Source organism: Ambystoma mexicanum, chromosome 3p, assembly GCF_040938575.1.
Source record: "Ambystoma mexicanum isolate Mex_15411 chromosome 3p, UKY_AmexF1_1, whole genome shotgun sequence".
Lineage (NCBI taxonomy): Eukaryota > Metazoa > Chordata > Amphibia > Caudata > Ambystomatidae > Ambystoma > Ambystoma mexicanum.
The window spans coordinates 485,279,411-485,304,145 of NC_090925.1; the positions used below are offsets into that span (position 1 = coordinate 485,279,411).

The window sequence follows — 24,735 nt, forward strand, 5'->3', positions numbered from 1 at the left end:
ACCACAATTGTATTGATAAATACAGAAATAGGCAAGGGCGCACACTGTGGAATGAGTATTAATACAGATGTTTTCTTTAAAGGCATTCAGCCTCATTACTAGTTTGGTGGTTTCTCTGTGGTAATACCACCAAATGTTATTACTGTTACCTCCACTTGGTCTGGCGGTATTACCACCTAATTCCAAGTGGTGGTAGGCAGCGTTACTCCCCATTAACTGAAGTCCGGTAATTCCAACAGTGGTAATTCTGCCAAAATCAGGTGGAAAGTTGGCAGATTTACCTCCGGTTCATGGCTGGTGGTGGATCCTCCAACTTTCCGCCCAGCTCATAGTTGGACGGTGCGGTAATGTGGTGGTATACAGTAATACCACTACATTATACCCGCACCGCCCAACTCGTAATAAGGCCCGCATCATCACTAATATCAACAATAGGTATTCCAGAATATCACTGTTTTAGATAATGTCTGATGAAGCCTGAGACATTTTGTGACATACAGTATTGGACTCTTATGAGGGGGAAATGATTTTCATCTTTGTCAAGATCATTCAAAAAGAAAAAGGACTTAGTTCTAGAAAGGTCTGATTATGCTAAACAGGGAATGAACATTGGTTGCTGTAAAATTCCATTCCATTGTGTTTGTGTTCCTCTGATGCTGGAGATCAGTAAAGATGACTACATCATGAAGCTTCAATGCTTCACTGGATGTCTGGTTCCAAGGGTGTGATGTCAGCAGGCCTTTGTGACAGAGCCTCAGGGAACACCAGGATTGTGGTCTTTTCAGAAAGAGCTGTACTTTCACACGAGAAACACTTCCTTGAGGACCCCACGTATCAATGGACTGATGGATCAAAGGTCTGCACTTATAGGTGAGCTGATCGGAGGGAAGTCATTAATCAGATATAGCTCTTCACCTGCCTGTCCTTGTACCATGTAGCACTTGTGTAGCAAAGGTTGTTTCATGGAGGATTTGCAGTTCTGGTGAATTCTAATCCTAAATAATCTTCTCTTTCAAATATTCCTTGGCTTATTTTACAAGAGAACTTGCTTTGAAAACCTACATTTCCAGTTCTGAAGAAGAGTATGTTCCAATAGATTTTTGCAAAGAACCGTGTCCACTAGCTATCGTGTAGCTCTTGTCTCTCTGGCTATCTCTCATGCCATCAGCCAACTTGATCAATATGTCCTTTATGCAGATACAATGATGAGGTATTTATTAAGGTTTTCTTTCACTTACCTATTCTACGGAGCCCCATGGAGTGATGCTTTTAGAAGTTAACTCAGCAATTTGCATCTAAAATTCATCTTTTTCAGTATATGTATAACAATTTCAAAATGTCCAAATTGGTAAATATCAATAAGGTCAACTGGAACATGATCTTAGCTACCACACATGTTATTATGCTCTTTGAGTTATCTTTCCTGGCCAAAGCCTCAATAGAGCAGTGAATCATTTCCATGCAAATAGCTCAGTGCAAATATTTACCCCTCATAGTGGAACAGTGAATGCTCATCAGCCAAACAGGATTTTTGGAATTCCAGCAATAATTGCTAATACTTATTTGGGATTCAAAAGGTTCTTGTAGGAATTCTTGGCCCTATAACCCACTCTAGTGGCCTTATTTCATACTCTGCTTCTCCCTCGTTCATGCTGCTAGACCATCTCTCTCCTCCGGGTCCCGGCTGATCTTCTGTCACCCACTAGCAGTTCTCATGATCCCTATCATTGTCCATTGCTGTTGTATTGAAAATAAGTGGGTATGAAGCGTGGTAAAAGATGTTTCTAAGTGGTATGTAATTTGGCACAAAGCTATTTTTTTTAGCAATGTTTCATACTGTATAAATGAATACAGAACAATTTGTTTCATTTTTTTATTTGTATACAGGAGGAACAATGCTCTTTTGTTGACAAAAGAACATACAATAGATAAGAAATAAGATTTGACGGGAGGCAGTGAGCGTTTTACAAGGGAGTTTGAGGGACATTCTGACCAGGTTGTAGAGGGGAGTAAATGGCACAGTCTCCGGGAACAATACATACATGGTGATACATAGATTAAGGACAACCAACATTGACATTTTTAAGTGCATATAGGTGTATGGCCAGGGGTGCTCGGGATGTGACCATGGGTGAAGTACTATAGTGGAGGCAGAAGAATCGAGGGACAGAGGCAGGTTAGAGGCGAGGAACAATGTTAGCTAGCAGGCAGATGAGAGGTAGGTTAAGAGGGTAACTCAGAGGCAAGGAGATAGTCTTTTAGTTTGATTTTGAACAAATCTGTGTGGACTGTTTCTCGGATGTCCGGGGGAAGAGAATTAATTGCAAGTGGAGCAAGAAGAGAGAAAGTGCAGAAGCGAGAGGAAGCACAAGGAGGGTGACGAGCCACGAGGGTAGTCGAGGAAGCAGAGTTGAGGTTACGAGAAGGCTTATGAGTTGGATAGAGGAGGATAGATACAGTGGTGCCTTACCGTAGATAGATTTGTGAACAAAGAGAAGAAATTTGAATCTGGCCATGTTTCGTATCGTGGCAGAGTGGAACACAGGCGACACCCAGGGAGACGGAGTCAACATCCCCAGCCAACCCTAAACCAACATCTTCAACCGCCCCTAACTGCTACTAGATACCACTGGGTTGCGGAACTGTCGAGACTAATTAAGGTGGCAGCGAGATGTGAAATGGGCCACAAATTCAGAACGGGCCTAGACCTAACCAGAGGCACAGGGTGCAGACGCACCCCATCTATGATAGACTACGCAAGCCCAACTCTTCAATTCCGGATAAAGATGCCAACTAACCAATTCCACTAACAATTTCCCCCTCTGCATACACCTCTCAAACTCCAAACCAAACACACCACAAACCTACAGCACAACAACCCGCACAAACTTCACTACACTGCAACAACAAAACATAAAACACACATAGACTCGCACAACAGTACACAATGACTACCGACCGCAAACACCCCAGGCCCAGCCAACGGACCCACTGGGCTGAGGCCGCCAACAGCACATCACTGCACTCTTGCACTTTTTCCACCCTCCCCCCACTAACTCACCCTCCCTCCCTCTTTCAGAGCCGCCAGAGCGCCAGGGGAACACTCCGGTGGTGATAGTGCGCGGTACAAATGTCCTTTAACATTAACATTAACATTAACATTAACATCGTCAGCTATCCAGCCTGGTGATGATATGAGGAAGTAGGTGTGAAGGGAGGGAGTTCATAAAGAGTACTGGCAGTGAAGTTAATTAAAGGTATGCTGCAAAATGTCATGCCTGCAATTTAGCTTAGTTTAGGAGCTTTGTGCACCCTCATACCCAACACCCTTATCCTTCCGCCAACCTTATGTATTATGCATATGGCACAAAGGATGCCTCAGAACACTTGGAAGCAGGCTTCATTGCGAAATAGTTGTAACAGTGTTACCATCGTTTTTATCACTCAACCGATTTACAGGCAAATGAAAATGTGTGGTAATCCCCCCAATGATATTTCCTCCCGTGAAATTAGCTCCAGAGGAATGACCAACTAGACAGGTGGTAATTGCCCCGGGGCTAGATCCACATGTGAAATGAGCACCGGAAAATACAATGTAAATTCCACCATGTTAGATGAAATACCAGTGAAATACCACAGAAAATGGGTGGACATTCTACCAAAAACATGGGCCTTATTACAAGTTTGGCAGTGCGGAAATACAGGTGCCAGTAGCAACGCACCAGCACCCTTTCCAGATCGCCAAACTATAAGTAGGCCAGTAGGGGTCACTGAACTACTGGCAGGCCTGACGTGCCGTGAGTTCAGCCCCCTACCAGGATGGTTTACACTGAAGCACTGGTACAGTGGACAATGGTGCCGGTGCCTCAGTGTCAGCATTCCCATGGAGCCCTGTGGTACTCCATTGGAATGGGGATTTACCGTACCACCGCCGCTTGTCATATGCCGGTAGCACCGGGATGTCAGGGGGTGGTAACAGTGTTACTGGGTTGGCGGCAACCCCCCAGTAGCACCGCCGAGTTACTGCCAATCTCGTATTAGGCCCGCCTTTACCTCTATACAAAAAGTGAACCTGCACTAAGGCGGAGGAGAAGCCCATTTCCCAGGTCAGGCCATCACCCTGGCCACTCATTGATGGGCAGCTCATTACGCTGTGCAGCCTGAACATGGAGGCAATAGGTGAGATACATAGAGCAGGGTCAACATAAGAACAGCCACCCCACCACTGCTGTACTTTTGCTGTCAATCAGGGACGTCTCTATGAGGTGGCAAACGGGGCACGTGCTCATGGGCCCCCATCCTGGTGGCCCTGGGGGGGCCCCCAGATCCTGGAGAGTGTTGTGACACATGTGAGAATAACACGTGCAGCGTTCAATCCTAAGTAACTCAAAGGCCAAGAAGAAGTAACTAAGCAACATAGTGCTCTCCTCTCTGTGCCCCCACCCCCACCGGGCCAGCTTTCTGACTTCGAGCTGACAACAACAAGAGTTTGCTGCCTTGGATCATAAATCATTGTTGCAGGCCATGGCTGGTCCTGGGAGGGACCACAAATAGCAATGCAACAACAGCCAATGAAAACTACCATTCTGTTGTTACTATGCAGTATTTGATACATTCTGTATAGTAACACAGAATGTGCAGTTTTCATTGGCTGCAGTGAAATGACATGGTGACGTGTTGTTGCCACAGGTGGCACCGTGGCGCCACCTTCATTCCACGAGTTGAAGGTGTCTAGGCGTGGAGTCGTTCGACCGTCTTGAGACAGAGAGCCTGCCTGCTGCGTGCATGTGGCCTAGTTGGGCCCTGACAGTTTTCCACTGCCGCAGTGTCACTAGTGTCAGCAGTCCGGTGTGCACTGGGCACTGGCCACCCATCCCTGAGGTCCGACAGCATACAGAGTCCCTGCCAGCAGCCGAGCCGAGTGCCGACTCCAAATCAGGTAAGTGTCAGCGCCCTTACCCTGCTACTTTAAATGCACATAACCGCCCTTCCACCCTGATCAAAATAGCTTGTGTATGCCTGCCTCCAAACCCTTCGATCTGCAGATGCTTCAAAGAGGGAGGAGGGCTGTATTCTGGCTGCAGCCCGAGAGGCACACCATCTCTCGGAACACTGCACATTTGATAGGTATTTTTCTTAAACAGAAATGCTAAAAGTAAGCTCTCGGCTTCATAGGTGGGGCATCCGCGCAGGGCCTTCCTCCCGGGCTAGCAATGCATGAGATGGAATACCAGTAAGCAGTTGGACCCTGTGTTATTGTGTTCTCACAAGGACTTCCAAAAGTAGAAAATGAGTGGAAGGAGGGGGCCTTTTGAACCCCACCGACCCCGTTCCTACACTTCCTGGGTAGGCCCATGTGCGGCTGCTCTCGGTTCAGGGCCCGGCCCCGGAGCACTCGTGTGGGAATACCCCTAGGAACTGTGACCCCCCCTTGAGACAGCGTAAGACCAGAGTTGAACAAGACTCCATTTTGTAAGCTACTGACTCCATTTTGTAATGGCAGGATAGTTGTGAAGGTTCAAAGCAGTCCTGCAGCTCTCCCCGCCACGCGCACACAGCGAGCAAGCTACTCCCCCACCTCCTCCCCTTTGCCGTCTCTGCAGTTGTTCGGTTCTCATGAGAGACTAGCCGCGAGAAGGCAACAAACTTTACACTGTATCTTCTGTCTTCCGTCTCGCTTCAGTAACCTAGATACAGCCCTGAGCAGGGGCCAGTGCAGAAGCCACCCGTCTCTATAAACCTGCCCCCACACCCAACAGATCCTGGCCATAAAGAACACCATCCCTTTATTCTTTAAGACAGGGTCGACAGCTAGAAGTGACCCTCGAGTCTGTTGATTGTTCACGCCTTAATGAAGAAAGAGCCAACGTGCCTTTTTGCGTGCAAGATAATGTAAAACTAATAATGGGGCAATAAGCGTACTAGCACACAATATATAAAATATGTGTAATCAGAAGTTCTCACGTTAAAGCTCAATTATGAAAGCGTGATATATATTAACATATGGTATAACATTGCTCATACAGATAGATTGTAACAACAAGATGCATAGCCAATATAATACTGTACACGCCAGCACTGAGCTACATCATTTTTGTAAAGTTCAAATGTACATTGTGTAAACGTAATACAGCAACCAATTACCCTCACCAAATTGCAACATGTGTTAAGGCCGCATGCACAGACCTTGAGCTATGAACTGTTTTAATGAAGGATGAACACTAATTCAAGTACACGTTTAATTTCTTGATGAGATTTTTGTTACAATGAGAATATTTAGCTAGCTAGGAAATATAGTATATTCTAAATCAGTACAACCTGAATGTAATATAGTAAGCCACGTATAAAGGCCTCTATGTAAGCTTTATTTCTGAAGGCCCTGTTTCTTTGTGCAACACGGAACTATACCGCAAAGAGGTTTCGATTCTTCTCTACCCCTCATGGTGTCAAGGTAGATTAGCAGAGATTTAATGATGTTTGGACAACCGACCATTAAACCCCCCACAATGAAATGTATGCCCATGATAGTATGTGCCTCTTTTGACCTATTTTTTCCAGTCGTAGATTTAGATCCCTCTTTGTTGTTTATCAGATGGACATCCCAGATCACACAGTGACCTCAAGAGCTATACCTCTTTACTCATTACATTCTGAATTGTCTGAACAGATCAAGCGCTGCATTTAATGGATGAATCTTAACCTCTGCCCAATAATAAATAAACCTGTATTTGAACCACGTTTTCATAAAAGTTTAAGCCACTGGTCTTTGAGCTCGCTGGACAAGCAGATTATGGTAGTGAATGAATGGGAATGTGTGGCCACAGGGCACATGTCAAATGGTTATTTAACAAAGAAACAACATCACAAGTTGCCGATCCCACATGCCAGTTCGATGAGCCCAGCTAACCGATTTACCCAAGAACCGTCATCGCCACACCACGTGTTCCCAGGCCAACCAAGCGCCTCCAACCCTATGGCACCTAGAGATGTTCACCCCTAGTGACCAATCCCAACTGTTCATGTGCCCCTTAGGCCTTCCCTCTGATGACAAATGTTTTGTATTAAAGTAAATTGTAACATGTTTTCTGCAGAGCTCTCTTGGCGTGAGCAGAGTAGATTCTGCTGGCCCTATTTAGATAAAGCCTTTTCTTAACACCAGCACTTGGTCTTGGTCTCATTCCCTCCAGGGATGTGTCTTGGTTGACTCTATTGAGTGAATTGACTGTAATTTTGGGGGCCTTTCACTTACATTGGTGACCCCGATGCGATTGCGTTCTTTTCCGACCTTCTGGCACGAGACATCCACCTGTTATGACCGAGAGCGCACTCCCTCAAAAGCTAACCGCCGACGGCAACCGGTACACCTAGACGTGCGCACGCAATAGGGGGAAAAGGTACGGGGTCCCCCTTTACAAAACCCACTGTACCACTCGCCGGAGCCGGCGTGGTCTTTGAGCGAGGAGTGGCGCAATGACCAATCGGGTCCAGAGGGTCTCGGATCAAGATAGACATGGGAGTATGAAGTGCGAGTGATATTAAAAGGAGGGTGGGAGTCAGATTAGGAGGTTTTTGGGTCAAACAGCATGATTTGGGTTGAAAAGGGGCAGAGAGTTGTAGTAGAGTGGGAATCGTGGGGGGACTGGGTCCTGGGTCTTTTCTGTATTCTATTCTATTCTCATTCTATCGCATATGGCTATTAGGACGATGATAAGAGAATAAGGTGAAAAAAGGTTAAAAGGGACCCTATCTCCGTTGGGGGGTGGAAGGCGGAGCCGCATTGTGCTATCTCAACTAGTACAGGATATATGGACATGGGAAAACTGAGGTAAAATAAGATAACATAGGGGTCTCAAAGGAAGGCCCGGAGTAGTATTTAGAAACGCTTTTCTAATTTTATCTTACCTATCTATTTCTCCCTCTTAAGTGGACTGGAGCAAAGCAAGGGGAGATGATTTGTCAAGGGAAGTACAATTAAGCAGGGGTAAAAAGGGCACTAGGGAAGGAGAAGTGCAATTTATGTTGTCTATGTTTTCCGTTGCATGTGAAATTTGTTAAGTGTTGGTCTCTTTGTGGAAACATTGTTCTTTGTAAATTAACATTAATGAATTGGTCTGACATTGTATAGAAGGAGTTGTGTTCACATTGATGCGGTTTAGAATTAACAAGAAGGGAGTGAACAGTTCATTTCTTTTGAGAAGGGTTGCATAGCATATTGAGTTGGCCATACGAGAAGTGTAAGAGTCTAGACAAGGATTGTCAGTTGAGTAACATTTGCAGTTAGGTACAATGGGTGCTGAGACGCCCCTTGCCCATATTTGTAAGACCCTGCCAGGGTATGCAGAAAAGATCAATAATTACAATGACCAATGGGTCACGGAGTTGAAGGGAGAGGGATTGCCCCAAGTTTGGCCACAAGGAGGGTCTTTTGATAAGGCGTTACTAGATATAGTTGCCAAATATTGGACCTGTGGCGGCTGTTCGAGGAATTGCCCCCAGAAAAAAGTGGCGACTGCAATACACCTCCCCTGACAACGACTGTCAGTGAAGGGACAACTACACAGAATGAGAATAAGATAGAGGTCACACGCATATATCCCTTATTGTCAAAACCAGTGCCTGCAGAAGGATATAGTGACCCTGTATATGTAACAAAAGCCACAGCGCCCTCCACACTTAAGCCTTCTGGCACAGCCCCACCCCTGTATGAGAGTCAGAGAGCAACAGGACAGGTGAGTACCTCTACAATCGATATTGAAAATCTTACACAAGACCTAGATTTGCGACTAACAATGGCTCAAACGGAGCTGTCCCGCATAATGGCCAAGGGAGAACAAGGGGGGTCACTCATCCTCCCGGGTAGAATGTGATGAGACACCCCAGCCGAGTGTAGGGACGGGGGAAAATGGATGGAAGAAGGGGAGATACTATTTCAAATAAATGATACCCCCACACAAATCATAGAAATAAACACAGCTGACAGTGAACGCGAGCTAGAAGAGGGAGGGGTGACATCGGACAGGGAGGAAGAATATTGGTGTGACTTAGAGGAACAAGCAGGGCCGGTCTTACAACAGATTGCACCCCAGGCGGGGAGCATTGTTGGCACCCCTCCTCCCCCGACCTGTGATCTCATGCATGTGTCATGGGCTGAGCAGCCCGAGTAGGTACTATGAGTTAACAAAATTGTCAATGCTAGCATCTGCTGAATTTCATGAACCTCAGAAAACAGCAATAAGAGGGTCAAACCCGAACAGGCCTGGTTATGTTAGTCTGCTTTTGCTCTTCATTTTTAGTAACAATAGACCAGTTTGCTGCTGTGACTCAGGTCAGAGAATCGACAATTTCAGATCTACACTAATGTCATTCGTATGACCTCAAACATTTAGCCACTCTTAAAAGGCGATGAACTGGTTTTGAACAGTGTTACTCGAACCTCCAAGAACAAGCACCAGCATTATACCCACCGATAGTTGTACAAGCCCGTCTATCTCAGCATTAAAATACATGCATTTATGCAATATGTATTGCATCAAATATTTCACAGGAAGTTAAATATATTTAGGAGGGACACACGTAAACAATCACTACTCCATGTGAGTGGTAAAGTCTACTTTAAACATATACAGAGAGTTAACATGCATGTGCAATTCAACATAGCTCCCAATATTAATGTTGGAGAGGTGGCGTTCTAAAATTATGACATTACAATATGGACTTTACATTGAAACACACTGCAGTGCATTACCGTGGCAGAAAAATGGCAGTTCGAGTATTGGGGTTTGTTTCGCTCATGCTTGTGAACTCTCAAAATTCTTAAATGTTTCCTTCGTGATCACTCATTTTAGCTCCCGACAGCACCATGAAACTGTAAGATCGCAAAGAAAAACGATGTCTACCATCCCAACATAAAAACAAAAACAATCAAATTCTTAAAGGGTGGAAGATGACCTTTTCTTGGGACTCGTTAAGTTTACTTTTTGCAAATTACTAGTCGCGTGCTGCTTGAATAGCAGCGGCCCTTGGACATTGTGCAGTGTATAGACGAATTTCATTTCAGGGGACTTGGAGTACTGCGGGTATCAGGGGAAGCATCTCCAGTGTACCCCAAGCGTAGTGCGCTTTGCCCTTCCCCCTCAACCCTCAGCCTTGCAGCCCTGCGCTTTTTCACATTCTCCATTATGGTAAAGAACATTGTCCCGAGCTTGGGAGAGAACTATGCAGAAGGAGCTGCCTCCACAGGGCGTGTTTAGCTGCTGGTGTATCAAATGCAGAAATGGGTGGCATCAAGAACCCCACACTCTGAAACATCTTTTGCGCACTGGTTGGTCACACGACAAAGTGTGAGCAGGTGATTCCCCAACACTTGAACCATTCTTTAGAGACCTGGCTTTGATTAATGTGGCGTTAGCTAGTCATGGCCATTTCCCAGCATTTGTGTTAAAGGAGATCGGAAGCTGCACAGTGCAGGGTATTTGAAAGGCCATGAATTGATGCTACAGCATGTCGCCCCCAATGGAACAAAGAAAGTGAAGCATGCATCCTGCAAGTCTGGGTATTTGTATTATACGGAAGACGGGCCAACCGTCCACGGAGACGGTTTCTACTGTAGTTGCTGAGTCGCTTTCCCAAGCCAGCTGCTGTGCAGACTTCGCTCAGCTTTTGGTCCAGCGCCTGCATTCATCCTTCACACCATCATTCACAAGGCGCGTTCCTGTAGGTGTTTGTTTATCTTGTTAGACTAGCGTGATTGCTATTCCAAACAAAAGAAGCACAACGACATAGAAGAGTATAAGACAAGTCTGAGCGAACAGTGAAATGTATGAAACTCGTGCACAAAAATAAAGTCATCAGTGTATGCCCAGGAAAGAGGGAACGACAAATAATATGCTCGGGAGCGGGAACTAGGGGGGGCGTAGTAACCCCCAAACCGGCCCAAGAGTAGTACCGGCCCCCAGGGCCTCACTCTCGAAGTGATTTTGGCCCGGCCAACGGACTGACCAATCCAACCCCGGTGGAACGTGCAACTGTCTAAGATCTGCTCACGGTGGCACTCTGCCCTGGTCTTCCGAGAACCAGCCTTTTGATCTCCTGAGGAGAGTCCACCACCAGGGCTTGCTTCCTTTTTCATGACTATTTGAGCTTTGACAAAAGTGTGTAGCTTTGTGGCCTCCAGAGGCTGTTCTTGGATGGCCCAGTAATCTCCGAAGTACCATTTTTTAATAAATAAAACGCCTATGCAGCAATAGGCCTCACCTGCGAGGACGGGAGCAGGAGGAAAGAAGTGTGCTTGCCTCGGCAGGCTGTAGTTACTGCCGGGTTTCCTGAAACAAGGCCAATCAGCGATGGCAGGATGCAGCAACTGTTTGCCGATTCTGCTGCTGCTTGGCAGTGTGTGCTTGTGATGGGAACAACTTCAGGATTTAGTGACCCACTCACTCCTCTTTTCTGTAATGGCCGGGGCCGACAACACCAGCCAGCCCTAATCGATCCGCACTTCAGAATCAGTGCGCGCCCATAGCCTGGAGGAGGGCACACTGCATGTGCGCCCATGGGCCAGGCTGGCGCCAGCGCCACCCGGGGCCGGCGGAAGGTAATAAAGCAACAAATGTTGCTAATTTATTTGCCAATTGCCCTGCCCTGCCTGAGGGCCGTGGCTAGGCCTCTTTCTTGGCCCGGACGAGGCGGGCAACTGCCCGAGGCGCAATAGCCCCGGGGGGGCGCAATTGCCCAGGTCCCTGGAGCCTCTGGAGGGGATGGAATTCCCCAGTTTGTGGGGCGGCGCATTGACATGTGGAAAGTTCTGCAGGTCAGGTGCTGGCGCTGCCCCTTCCGACTGTAATGTCACATAGTACAAAAGTACTACATGGCATTACAGAAGTCAGAGGCTCCCTCTGACCACTTTCGTGCCACTTGGGGTGGGGGGCATAAGCCCACCAATAAAACACTTTAGGTCCCCCTGCAGCTAAGACCAGCCCCTTCCATCATAATGCCAGCAGAAAACTGCTAATGGTAGCCCATTAGTCACTAAATGGTTTCATGATGGCATTGAGATAGGAGGGGAGGTGCAGTGGGCTGTGGGGAGTGGGCGTGCCTTGCAGGGACGCACCGTGGGCCCCGACACGGTACAAACAGAGACCCATTTGGGCCCATGGTGCGTCCCTGCAAGCCCAGAAAATGGCAAAAATAATAGTTTAAAGCAGCGCTATTTCTTTCATGCCGCTTCTTTTCCAAACTATGGTGGTCATTACAAGTTGGGCGGTAAGGGATACCGGGCACCGGTAAGGAGACCGGTGCCGGTAACCCCTTACTGCCCAATTCCAAGGTCCCTTAGTGGGAGCCTCAAAGAACGTGTGGACTGACCACACGTCCTTTATGAGTCCCGCTAAGGGACCAGGCTTCTAATAACGGTACCGCAAATTGCGGTACCGTTATTAGCTACTTCCCCATTCCCATTGAGCCCTATGTGGGAATGGGGAATGGCATTTGGAATGGGGACCTACCGGGTGCGCCAAGGGAGCAATGTCCTGGTAAGTCCCCACTCCACCAGATCGGACCCGGACACGATTTTGGAGGCAGCCATGGCGCTAATAGCTCCATTGGCTACCTCCAAAGTGAAAATGAGGCCCTATATATCAATTACACTTTTAACCACTTCCATGGCACTTGTGATGAGTTACTTCACTATGCGGATAATAGTTTTGACCAGTGTTGCTGAGTAAATATTCTTTAAGCTACGAACCGGTTTATTTATTTATTTATGCAATGTTTATCGGGTACATGGAGACGGATAATTTATTTATTTATGCAATGTTTGTCGGATGCCTGTATCCGACAAACATTGCATAAATAAATAAATATGCAGGTACCCGACAAACATCGCATGAATAAATAAATAATCCTGGTCCATGTATCCTTACAACAGTCAAGACTTTACTGTATCAAAGCATAACCCTTGATTCCCATTCAAAGAATGTTAAAGTGATTGTTTATTGGGTTCAGGTGTCTCCTTGTCATTGCCCTTTTGGCTTAGGTTGCCTCCAAACCCCCTTCAGCATCTTGAGTTCTTTGTTAGTTGTATATACTTCATCCTGTGCCATATTCATGGTCTCTTGGTTGGTGTGCCCAGTCCTCATTATCTGCAGCCTAAGTGGAACAGGGGCATAAAATTGTCTTGGGCACAAGTGAAAAAGAGGCCCACCGTTGCAAATGGCAATTCATTCCTTGTGTGACGGACTGTTTGACTTTGGGTAGGAGTTCCTTAACGGTGTAGTTTGAGAATGGCACACAGGGTGCAGTGGGAGTGGTGCGCAGGGTGCAGTGGGAGTGGTGCGAGGGGTGCAGTGAGAGTGGGGCGCGGGGTGCGGCGGGAGTGGTGCGCGGGGTGCAGCAGGAGTGGCGCATGGTATGGGATGCGGGTGGGAGGGTGCATTCCTAGTGTTTCGCCCTGGGCACCAAATGGACTAGAAACTGCCCTGGCCAAGGCCACAGCCTGCAGCAATGCCAGTGGTAGAATACACGTATAACACGTTTGTTTCCTAACATTATAAAAATGAACAGGCACATTCATTTTTATAATGTTAGGAAACTAACGTGTTACACGTGTATTCTAGCACTGTGGACTGCTAGTGCAGCGCCCCCTAGAGGCTGACTGACGTCTGGCAGCTGCCTGGGCTGCCTGATGCAAAGACCGGCCCTGGGAACAAGCAGAAGAAGAAAGGAGGCTAGGAACTGCCACAGGTGGGGCTTCATTTGGGAAGGGGTTGTCCCCCATGGAAGAGTTGAGATAGAGGTTAAGGAACAGAATGGGGCGCAGGGCGGTTGTCGGGAAGAAAGGGAAGAAGGTGAGTATTAAGAAGGGGGGCGAATCTACAGCTGCCACTAATACACAGGGGGGCAGGAAGGCCAAATTACATATCATGGACCCAAATTGACAAAGCCAACTTGCTCAAACAGTTACCCGCACTGTCAGGAGGCACCAGCAAGTGGATATATGCATTTGAGAAACACAGGGCAAGAGTGCCCTTGGCGGTGGGGGATGTTAAAAGACTGCTGGTATCTGCAGTGGAAGACCAAGCAAACAGGGTCTGGGCGAAGGCGGGGTTCCCCGGAATAACATTAGATTGTGACCCCCATGATGGGGCCTCATTTAACACAGTGCGAGCACGCGTGTGGGATGCCTTGAGAGAAACATTTCCAGACACTCCAGATTTACAGTCAGTGATGCAGTGTACAATGGGAGATGAGGAAGATGCGATGTCTTTCATTCTTCTGGTGCAGGACATGTGGAGAGCGGAAACCGGTACGGCCTGGGACCAATCAACTTCCCTGTTCTATTTCATTATAAATAGGGGGCTCCCAAAGGAAGTACAGAAGGCCCTTGATAAAATAGCTGGGATAGAAGCCAAGGGATGGCCTGAACTTCAGAGCATAATAGTGCACCACTGTAAAAGGATCAAAGAGAAGGAAAAGGAGATAGCTCAGCGGCGGTTGGCAGACAAGGCTAAATTAGTACAAAGCAAACTATTGAAGGTTAGTGCAGTACCAGCAACCAGCATGGCAGGAAGGGAGAGGGAGGAAGACGACGGACAGATGGGAATCCCAATGCAAATGGCGGCAAACTGGAAAGATAACGGCCAGGATTCATGGACAGGGGAAAATCAGTATGAAGGACCACAGTGGCCATTGCGAGGGGGGTGGGGCAATAGAGGAGGATTGAGGGGTCGAAAGGAGGGGTGCAGATTATGGAGGGCCCATAGAAGAAGTGCAAGGACAGTGTTTTAATTGTGGGAGGTGGGGACATTTCATGAGAGAATGTCGAAGCAGGCCCAATAACTCATACCCAAGTGAACAACAGAATGGACCCCCCCCACCGAGGGAGCCCCTATGGATTACCGATGGGTGGGAATAGAAGATATAGCCAGCCCAACCCTAGGTACTTGAACGAGCATCAAATGCACCCACAAAACACATCTCCACACCCCCCGGTTCATGAAGGTACTGCCCCCATGCGCAATAACACTTATGCCACCACTGCAAATGGAACACCTACACCATGTATAGGGACAGCGATGGTAACAGGAAATGTTTTTGACGTTGATGAACTCCCATGGCATTCAGTATTGGACAGCCCACAGGGAACACTTGCATTTCCAGTACTGTCGACGACCCTTAATGCAGCAGAGTAACCACTGGAAGGGGCAGCGATAGGAAACAAACAATTCATTTTCATGGTGGATTCGGGAGCGGAAATACCATGCCTCAAGGAGGGCAGGTTTCCGCTTTCTAATCGGACTTTGGAAATGAAAGGATTCTCTGGAGCGGTGGTCGAGGTTCCATACACTGAAGAACTAGATATAACAGTGGGGGGAAAAACTGTGCGGGCACCCCTGCTGTATTACAAAGAGTCACCCATTAATTTGCTGGGAAGGGATCTTCTCAGCAAACTCAACATGACCATATCCTTTACTGACAGAGGAATAGTGTGCTCTACACCAGGCATCTATGTGGTTCGTGCCATGTTAGCCATACACACTCAAGCAAACTTCCCGCAAACACGTGGCCTACCTGTAAATCCAGATATGTTCATACAAGGATTGAGGATACTAGCGAGAGTAGTGACAGAATTGAAGAGTGCGAAATGGAGGGTGCCTTCAGAATTCATTTTCCGTCCAATCGCAGACCCAGAAATAGTGCCAGGGTCAAAAGTGTCCCATGTCATACATACAGTACAAGTGTCCCCACAGAGACTCGCAGTAATAGCAATGGATATACAGGGATGCCAGTGGAGAACAGTGCTGTGCATCGACACCAATAAGGCCCTGCGAGACTTGACAGACGAGGAACTTTTTAGTGACACAGATGAGGATGGGGAAATAGTGATGGAGATTGCAATCCCCTGTGATGTGATGATTCAAAGAAGAGAGGTGCCACTACCCCTGGTAGCAGTGATCAAAGCACCACCAGCATATTTCGAGGAAGACATGTCCCAAGTACCACAGCAGTTGTGGACCACAGGCCCACATGATGTAGGATTGCTGCACGAAGTGACACCTGTAAAGATAAAGCTCAAACCCTGGGCCATTTTACCCCGGGTAAAACAATACCCCTTATCTAGGGAAGCAGAGGAGGGAATAAAAGACACAATATGTACATTAATGGTACAGGGAATAATAGTGCCATCTAACTCACCCTGCAACACTTGGATTTACCCGATCAAAAAAGGAAACGGAGGGGCATGGAGGATGATCCAGGACCTACGACCCCTCAATGACATAGTACAGAAGGAGTTCCCTCTTGTCCCGAATCCTGTCTCTATCCTATGCAGTATCCCAACAGAGGCCACACATTTTACAGTAGTAGATCTAAAAAATGCCTTCTTCTCAATTCCACTCAATCAAGGTTCATGGTACCCGACAGCATTCAGCTAGGGGGGAAGAGATATGAGCACTGCAGACTGCTCCAAGGGTACTGCGAGAGTCCCAGTATTTTCAACAGAATATTGCATGAAGACCTTGGAAACATACACACGAGTCCAATAATTCAGTACGTGGACGATTTGTTGGTCTGCGGGAAAGATGAAAAAGAGTGCAGAGAGGATTCCATTACCCTGTTAACACATCTAGCACAGAAAGGGTACAAGGTAGACAGACAAAAACTGCAATACTGCTTGACAGAAGTGCTGTATCTAGGCCAGCTGATATCTAAAGATGGAAAGAGAATAATACCCGACAGAGCAGCAGCAATAAAAGCAGTAAGAGAGCCTAACACAGTAAAAGAGATGCAGAAATTCCTTGGCATGTGTAATTATTGCCGAGCCTAGATATTAGATTATACAACATACACAAAACCCCTGCTATAGGCACTCAAGGAAGCACAGCGAGAAAACACCAAAGTACAATGGACACAAGAAATGCACACAGCTTTTGACACACTCAAAGAATTGATATCCACTGCCCCAGTTCTCACGACTCCTAATTATGAGCGGGAATTTTATTTGCTCTCACATTGTAATGGCTCACTCATGACTGCTGTATTGAAAAAAAACATCCCTGGGTCACAAGCCCCTAGCGTTCTACAGTGGAACACTAGATGAAGTAATGCAAGGACACTTTGCTTGAGAACAGGCTCTTACAGCTGCCGCGTTCACAATCGAAAAGAATTCTGCCATCGTGATGGGATGTTCTGTCACGGTATACGTAGAACACTCTTTTTGCCATTCTTGAAAGATCGAAAAGCACACTGACTACCCAAAGGGCCACAGCATATGAGTTAATCATATATAGCGCGAACATTCATATCGTGCGGTGCAAACGTGTAAACCCAGGCACATTTATTAAAGAAGCATGCACAGTAGAAGACATGCAGCAACACAACTGCGTAACATACACAGGAGATGATGATGACACACCCAAAGCACATGAAAATGCACTGTCCGAAGGAGAAATTTACTTCGTAGATGGGCCTGCCTCCATAGATTGTGAAACAGGAGAAAAACATGTAGGATCAGCAGTAGTTCGGGTGGAAGATGGGTAATTTGAAGTGATTGTGCAGAAAAGATTACCACCGCACTTCTCAGGCAGCAGAACTGGTAGCGCTCATAGAAGCATTACATACAGCAAAGGGGTGTGCAGTCATCATCTATATAGTTTCTGTATGACAACAACAGTACATGGAGGATTAGCAAGATGGGGGAAGAGAGAATTCTGAAGGGCAGATGGGTCCCCAGTTCAGCATGCAGCACTATTAGTGGAATTAAGTGACGCATTAAAAGAACCCACACTTGTAGCAGTCGTGAAATGTCAGGCCCACACACGAGGTGATGACGTCCTCTCATTGGGAAACACGGCAGCGGACGCTGCCGCCAAGGAAGCCTCCTATTTACCAAAACTCCCAACAGGTGAGTACATACTACAGAAGATAGTAGAGGAAACACAGTCAGAAGGATTCAACTCATTACCAGTCTCTCAAATCATTGAGCTTCAGCAAGATGCACCCAGTGAGGAGAAGGAGAAATGGGTAAAAAGGCGGTGTAGCCAGTGACCCACTGATCTATTATGGAGACAGGATAAAACTGGTAGGGTAGTGATGCCAGCAAAACTGCTAGAGGTAGCATTCAAACAATTGCACTTACCAGCTCACAATGCTAAGCAGCTGTAACGCTCACCTGATTCCCGCAGAGGCCGCCGGTCTTGACTGGGTGAATGCCGTATCTTCAAAGGTGATGTGTAACACACGGTTGGCTCTTTGGGCTGGACCTCTGTGCACTGTATGACTGACTCGAAGAGTAAGATGTCTGCAGATAGAAAATATGGGATTAATGAACTGGGGTTATTGGGTGCCTCTCTCCTCTTCCCTTTCTCTTCACCTGTAGAACCCCAAAGGTTAACGCCCTCACCTTAGGTAAGTGAACGCCGAGCTCTCCATCTGCCTCGGGGCAGGGTGCCGTAACCAGTTTCTTCACTGGATAAGGGTGCAGGCCTCTTGACCTCAGAGGACTGCTGTCCGTCGTTAACTGCACGAACGGTAAGTTCTGGGCACTTCAAATGTCTTAAAAGTCTTTTGTAATGATATCTCTTGTTTTGCAGGGTTCCGGCGATGGCGGATGGCGGGCTGATGAGAGTTGAGGATCGAACCCGCGTGAGGAATAGAAGCGCCTGGAAGCACGTAAGTAAGCGCTTCTAGCCTGCTTCATGATGCGCACTAACTGTCCCTTTTATCTTGCAGGTACAAGTTTGGAGCTTTAGAGAAGCTGAAGGGTGCTGGAATACCCACTGGATTCGGCGTGGGAAGGAGTAATGGCACGTGAGTAATAAAGTTGCCCAATGTCTTTAAACGCACCTTCTTTTGTCTTTCAGATGCGGGATGCAGCGCCGAAGGCCTCCGGAGCGTGCGAAGAGCTGGTAAGCTTTTGTCTTTCAGATGCCGGAATGCAGTGCGAAGACCTCCGGAGCATGCGAAGAGTAGGTAAGCCTTTGTCTTTCAGATGACGGAATGCAGCGCGAGGCGTTGGTGACAGCCGATGGACCAGGTAAGAGATGCGCTGCCACTGAAGACCGTAGTGCTAACCTGTTCTTTCTTTGTCTTTACAGGTGCTGCTGAAGACTGGATTCCAGGATGGTAAGCCTTTGTTCCCTTAGGCCCAGGATCAGAAGCAGAAGTCACGATGAGCGTTCTGCTGCAGAGAATGCAGAATAACACAAAGCAAGATTCATCCATCGGGTGCGGTTTAAATAGCCTCCTGTAGTGCTTAGGTGTCTCCTTCCACAGCCACGCCTAGGTAAGAAAAGAGTTCCTGCTTTCCAGAAGAGTTCCAGTGTTCTGAACCTAGGGAGTGGCTCCTGCCCCACCCAACAGGAAAAGTAGTCCCAAACAGAAGAGGATCAGGGGTTCAACTGGCAGGTAAGTAAGCAGCATGGTCTGCTGCAGGTAAGTCCACCCAAGCATTATGAGCCCGGCGCTTCCAGCGCTGGGACTGGGCATCTTTATGAGCCTGGTGCCACTGGCGCCAGGACAGGGTCCAAAAGGTCCCAATTGGGACTGGCTGGCACTCGGAACCGGGGTTATGGGTCTGCTTCCAAGGGAGTCGGGCAAGTCCTGATCTTTTGGAAGCAGAGATCATGACAGCACCCCCCCCTCAAGGCCCCTCCCAAACCGGGCTTCTCCGGGGGTTTGGGCTTGTTAGGAAATGTTCGATGAAATCTTTTGATTAGACGAGGCGCGTGGACATATTCTGCAGGTTCCCAGGATCTTTCTTGGGGACCGTAGCCTTTCCAGTCAATCAGGTAAAATAGTTTAGATTTGGAGATCTTGGAATCCAGGATGCTTTTGACTTCAAACTCGAGTTCTCCATCAACTAGAATAGGTTTTGGAGATGTAGTTAGTCGGGTTTGAGGTTGCACGGGTTTTAATAGAGAGACGTGGAAGACCGGATGTATCTTCATGTGAGGGGGCAAGTCCAACTTGACCGCTACTGGATTTACTATGGTAGTGATGGAATAGGGACCAAGGTATCTTGGGTTGAATGTGCGTGGTCCTTTTAGAGGTAGATATTTGGTGGATAACCAGACTTGATCTCCTACTTGATATTGGGGGGCTTCCTTCCGATGTTGGTCTGCTCCTTTCTTGTATTGTTCTTTAGCCCTTTGAAGGTGAGAAACGGCTTCCTTAAAGGCTTGGGTGATTGTAGAATGCAGGTGGTCTACTGCTGGTGTTCCAAGATCTTGGAGTGGATCCAACTCCGAGGTTCGAGGGTGACTACCGTATAAAAGAAAAAACGGGGTCTTCCCAGTTCCCGAGTGGACAGAGTTATTGTAGGCATATTCGGCTATCCAAAGGATATCTTTCCAAGTTTTTTCAGTTTGTTGTTGCATGCAGCGCAAATACTGTTCCAGAGTTTGATTGGTCCTCTCGGTTTGTCCGTCGGTTTGAGGGTGGTGGCTGGTCGAAAGTCTCACATCAATTTGAGCCGACCGACAGCAACTTCGCCAAAAATGAGAAATAAATTGACTACCTCGATCCGAAATTAGAACTGAAGGAAAACCGTGCAGTCGGACGATGTTTTCGAGAAATTCTCGGGCCAGAGTTGCTGCTGTTGGTAAGCCATTGAGTGGAATGAAATGCGCCATCTTGGAGAATAGGTCCACGATTACTAGGATCGTATTGTATCCGGAGCATGGAGGTAGATCGGTGATGAAGTCCATAGAAAGCGTATGCCAAGGGCGAGGCGGGATGTCAATAGGGCGTAAAAAAACGGCTGGTTTTTCCTTTTGATTCTTGTTTTGGGCGCATACTCCACAGGACATTATAAAGTCTCTGATATCTTTTTTCCAAGATGGCCACCAGAAGTAGCGCTTGATCTTTTCCGAGGTCTTGGCATACCGGGATGTCCTTCCATTAAAGAATCGTGATAACAAGAGATTACCTTTTTCTGTAAATCTGTGCTGGGCAGGTATAACCGTTCTTGGAAATATAATAGGTTGTCCTTCACCGTAAAGTCCTTTCCCTGCAGATGCAAATTCTGTATGTCTGCTGGAGTTACCAGTAACCTGGCTTTATCCTTAACTTCCTCTATGGATTGTGTGGCGATTACACCTAGAATTCTTTGTTCGGGAATGATAGGTACAGGTTTAGGATTGATCAAATGTTCTTCCACTCTCATCCGAGAAAGGGCATCAGCTTTACCGTTTTTTGTACCAGGTCGATAGGTAATTATGAAGTCAAACTCGGCAAAGAATAGTGCCCAACGGAGTTGCCTAGAGGATTGAGCTTTTGCGGTTATCAAATATTGCAGGTTTCGGTGATCTGTAATCACAGTAACGGTGTGTCGGGCCCCCAGAAGATAATGCCGCCAAGCCTTAAAGGCGGACTTGATAGCTAGAAGTTCCTTATCAGTAATAGTGTAATTGATTTCAGGAGGCGAGAATTTGCCGGACCAAAATGCCACGGGATGCAACTGATTGGTTACTGGGTCCTTTTGTGATAGAACTGCCCCCATGGCAAGGCTCGAAGCATCAGTTTCAACGATGTAGGGGAGTTCTGGGCGAGGATGTTTTAAGATCGGTGCAGAGATAAATCTAGTCTTCAAATTCTGGAAAGCTTGTTCCGCCTCGGTAGACCATTCAAAACGTTTGTTTTTCTTTAACAAGGCGGTGATGGGCTGGACTATTCGAGAGAATTCGGGGATAAACCTGCAGTAAAAGTTAGCGAAACCTAACATGCTTTGAACACCTTTTGCGGAGGATGGCGATGGCCATTTGAGAATTGCATCGACCTTCTTTGAATCCATACGCACTCCGCTAGGTGATAATATGAATCCCAAGAATTCAACTTCAGTCACGTTGAAAACACATTTTTCCAACTTAGCGAAAAGTTTGTGTTGACGCAATCTCTCGAGGACCATTTTCACGTGTTTCCGATGTTCAGTTTCCGATGAAGAATAAACGAGGATGTCGTCAATGTAAACAACAACACACACATCTATGAGCTCTCTGAGGACATCGTTCATAAAATATTGAAAGGCGGCCGGGGCATTGCAAAGTCCGAAGGGCATGACCTGATATTCAAATAGCCCATACTTGGTGCGGAAGGCCGTCTTCCATTCATCGCCCTCTTTTACTCGTACCAAGTGGTAGGCTCCTCTAAGATCCAGCTTTGTATATATGCATGCTTTTCTGACTTGGTCCAGGAGTTCAGGGATCAAAGGTAACGGATATATATTCTTAACGGTGATCTGGTTCAGGGCGCGATAATCTATACAAGTTCTAAGGTCCCCTTCTTTTTTTGGAACGAAGAACAAAGCGGAGGAAGCAGGGGACTTGGAAGGACGAATAAACCCATTCGCTAGGTATTGATCCAGGTATTGTCGGAGGTGAAGATTCTCAGGCTCGGTGAGGGCATAAATTCTACTACAAGGAGGAGTAGATCCAGGTATCAGGTCTATCTGGCAGTCATAAGACCTATGAGGAGGTAGAGAGTTAGCCTGATCCTTCCGGAAAACATCTTGGAATTCTAGGTATTCAGGAGGTAACTGGGGAGCCTCAGAGGAAATTGCTGCCAGTGCAACACCAGGTCGAGGGTGACAAGTAGAGACACATTCTGGAAACTGAACCGTTCTTGCTCGCCAATCGATCTGAGGATTGTGCTTCTCTAACCAAGGAATTCCTAGAATAATCTGGAACTGAGGGGCCTTGATCACATCGAACACAATCTTCTCATGGTGTCCATCTTGACTTACTAGCGTCACTTCTTGGGTGGTATGCGTTACTGGTCCGGAGGCTATCTCCGTACCATCCACCGTAGTAATGATGTCCTTAACAGCCTTTGGACAAAGAGTCAGATTCATCCTCAAAACCATTTCATGATCCACATAATTGCCGATGGCACCGCTGTCGACGTAAGCTTCAATCGCATGTAATCGATCCGGATGTTCAGGGCTAATGAGGACCATAGGTATCACGAAATGCGAGGTCACTGAACTGGTTTTAACGCTCGGCAAGAGGACCTCTATTCTTGTCGGGCGAGGTCGTTTCCCTGCTCAGAGTTAGTGACCCTGGTAACTGCAGCTCCTACTGCCTTCTTGGCTGGTTTCACCGGACAGTCTCGAAGAAAGTGCCCCGAGTTTCCGCAATAGAGGCATAATTGCAGCTGTTTTCTGCTTTCCCGCTCCTTTTGTGTTAGTGGTCCTTTCAGGCCCCCTATTTGCATGGGTTCCCCGGAGTCTACTCCTTTGGTAGGAGTTGGTGGTTTGGAAAATAATCGAGCATCCAACTTGGAACGATCGGCCTTCCTGTTCTGCAGTCTGTGGTCAATTTGAACGACTAAGTCAATATAGTCCGAACAGTCTTGCGGGGGATTCACTACTTGGGCTAACACATCTTTGAGCTCTCCACGTAGACCTCTATAAAACAGCGTAATCCTTTTGTCCTCAGGCCATCGAGTTTCCACTATCAGTCTGTTGAAAGACGCAATATAAGCCAAAAGGTCTTGATTACCCTGTCGCAATGAAAGGAGCTCATTGTCCAAGGCCTGCCCCTGTGAATGTCTTGCAAACAGTTTTTCCATACTGAGCTGAAAAGCATGAAAATCATGGAGAACCGGATCATCTTGATTAACTAGAGGGATCGACCAGTCTGCCGCATTGCCACTAAGGTACGAAAGCACGAAAGCTACCTTAGCTTGATCAGTTGGAAAGGCTGCTGGCCGGCATAAGAAGTGCAACCGGCACTGATTAATAAATACGGCAAATCTCTTTGGGTCACCAGAAAATCGTTCGGGCGGAGCCAGAGGTACATTCCCAGGTAGGTTGATCTGCACTGGGTTCGTAGAGGATGTTGGAGGAAGATTTGCCCCTGATGCGGGTAACGGAGTTTGTCCGGCTTGTGACTGTAGCAATTGTCTAGTGAGATCGTCTGTTCGCTCCTTGGAAATAATCAGTTCCCTTCTTAGAGCATTAGTTTCCTGACGGGCTGCATGCACTTCTGCTCTTAGTTCCCCAAGTAACTGGGCTAGCTGGTCGGTATCCGAGGTTTCCATAGCGCCTGGGTGGGAGTTTTGCGGTAGGCTTTGTGTTCTGTAACGCTCACCTGATTCCCGCAGAGGCGCCGGTCTTGACTGGGTGAATGCCATATCTTCAAAGGTGATGTGTAACACACGGTTGGCTCTTTGGGCTGGACCTCTGTGCACTGTATGTCTGACTCGAAGAGTAAGATGTCTGCAGATAGAAAATATGGGATTAATGAACTGGGGTTATTGGGTGCATCTCTCCTCTTCCCTTTCTCTTCTCCTGTAGAACCCCAAAGGTTAACGCCCTCACCTTAGGTAAGTGAACGCCAAGCTCTCCATCTGCCTCGGGGCAGGGTGCCGTAACCAGTTTCTTCACTGGATAAGGGTGCAGGCCTCTTGACCTCAGAGGACTGCTGTCCGTCGTTAACTGCACGAACGGTAAGTTCTGGGCACTTCAAATGTCTTAAATGTCTTTTGTAATGATATCTCTTGTTTTGCAGGGTTCCGGCGATGGCGGATGGCGGGCTGATGAGAGTTGAGGATCGAACCCGCGTGAGGAATAGAAGCGCCTGGAAGCACGTAAGTAAGCGCTTGTAGCCTGCTTCACGATGCGCACTAACTGTCCCTTTTATCTTGCAGGTACAAGTTCGGAGCTTTAGAGAAGCCGAAGGGTGCTGGAACACCCACTGGATTCGGCGTGGGAAGGAGTAATGGCACGTGAGTAATAAAGTTGCC

The 24,735-nt window shown here is 47.3% G+C and overlaps 1 long non-coding RNA gene across 1 annotated transcript in view; it reads left to right on the top strand.

The window, feature by feature from the left end:
* Positions 1 to 765: 765 nt before the first annotated feature.
* Positions 766 to 24,735, top strand: part of LOC138579555 (uncharacterized) — a 165,247-nt gene continuing 141,277 nt past the window's right edge. The window contains exon 1 of the long non-coding RNA XR_011304066.1: positions 766 to 870. This is a non-coding gene — a long non-coding RNA (uncharacterized lncRNA). The remainder of the gene's footprint in view (positions 871 to 24,735) is intronic.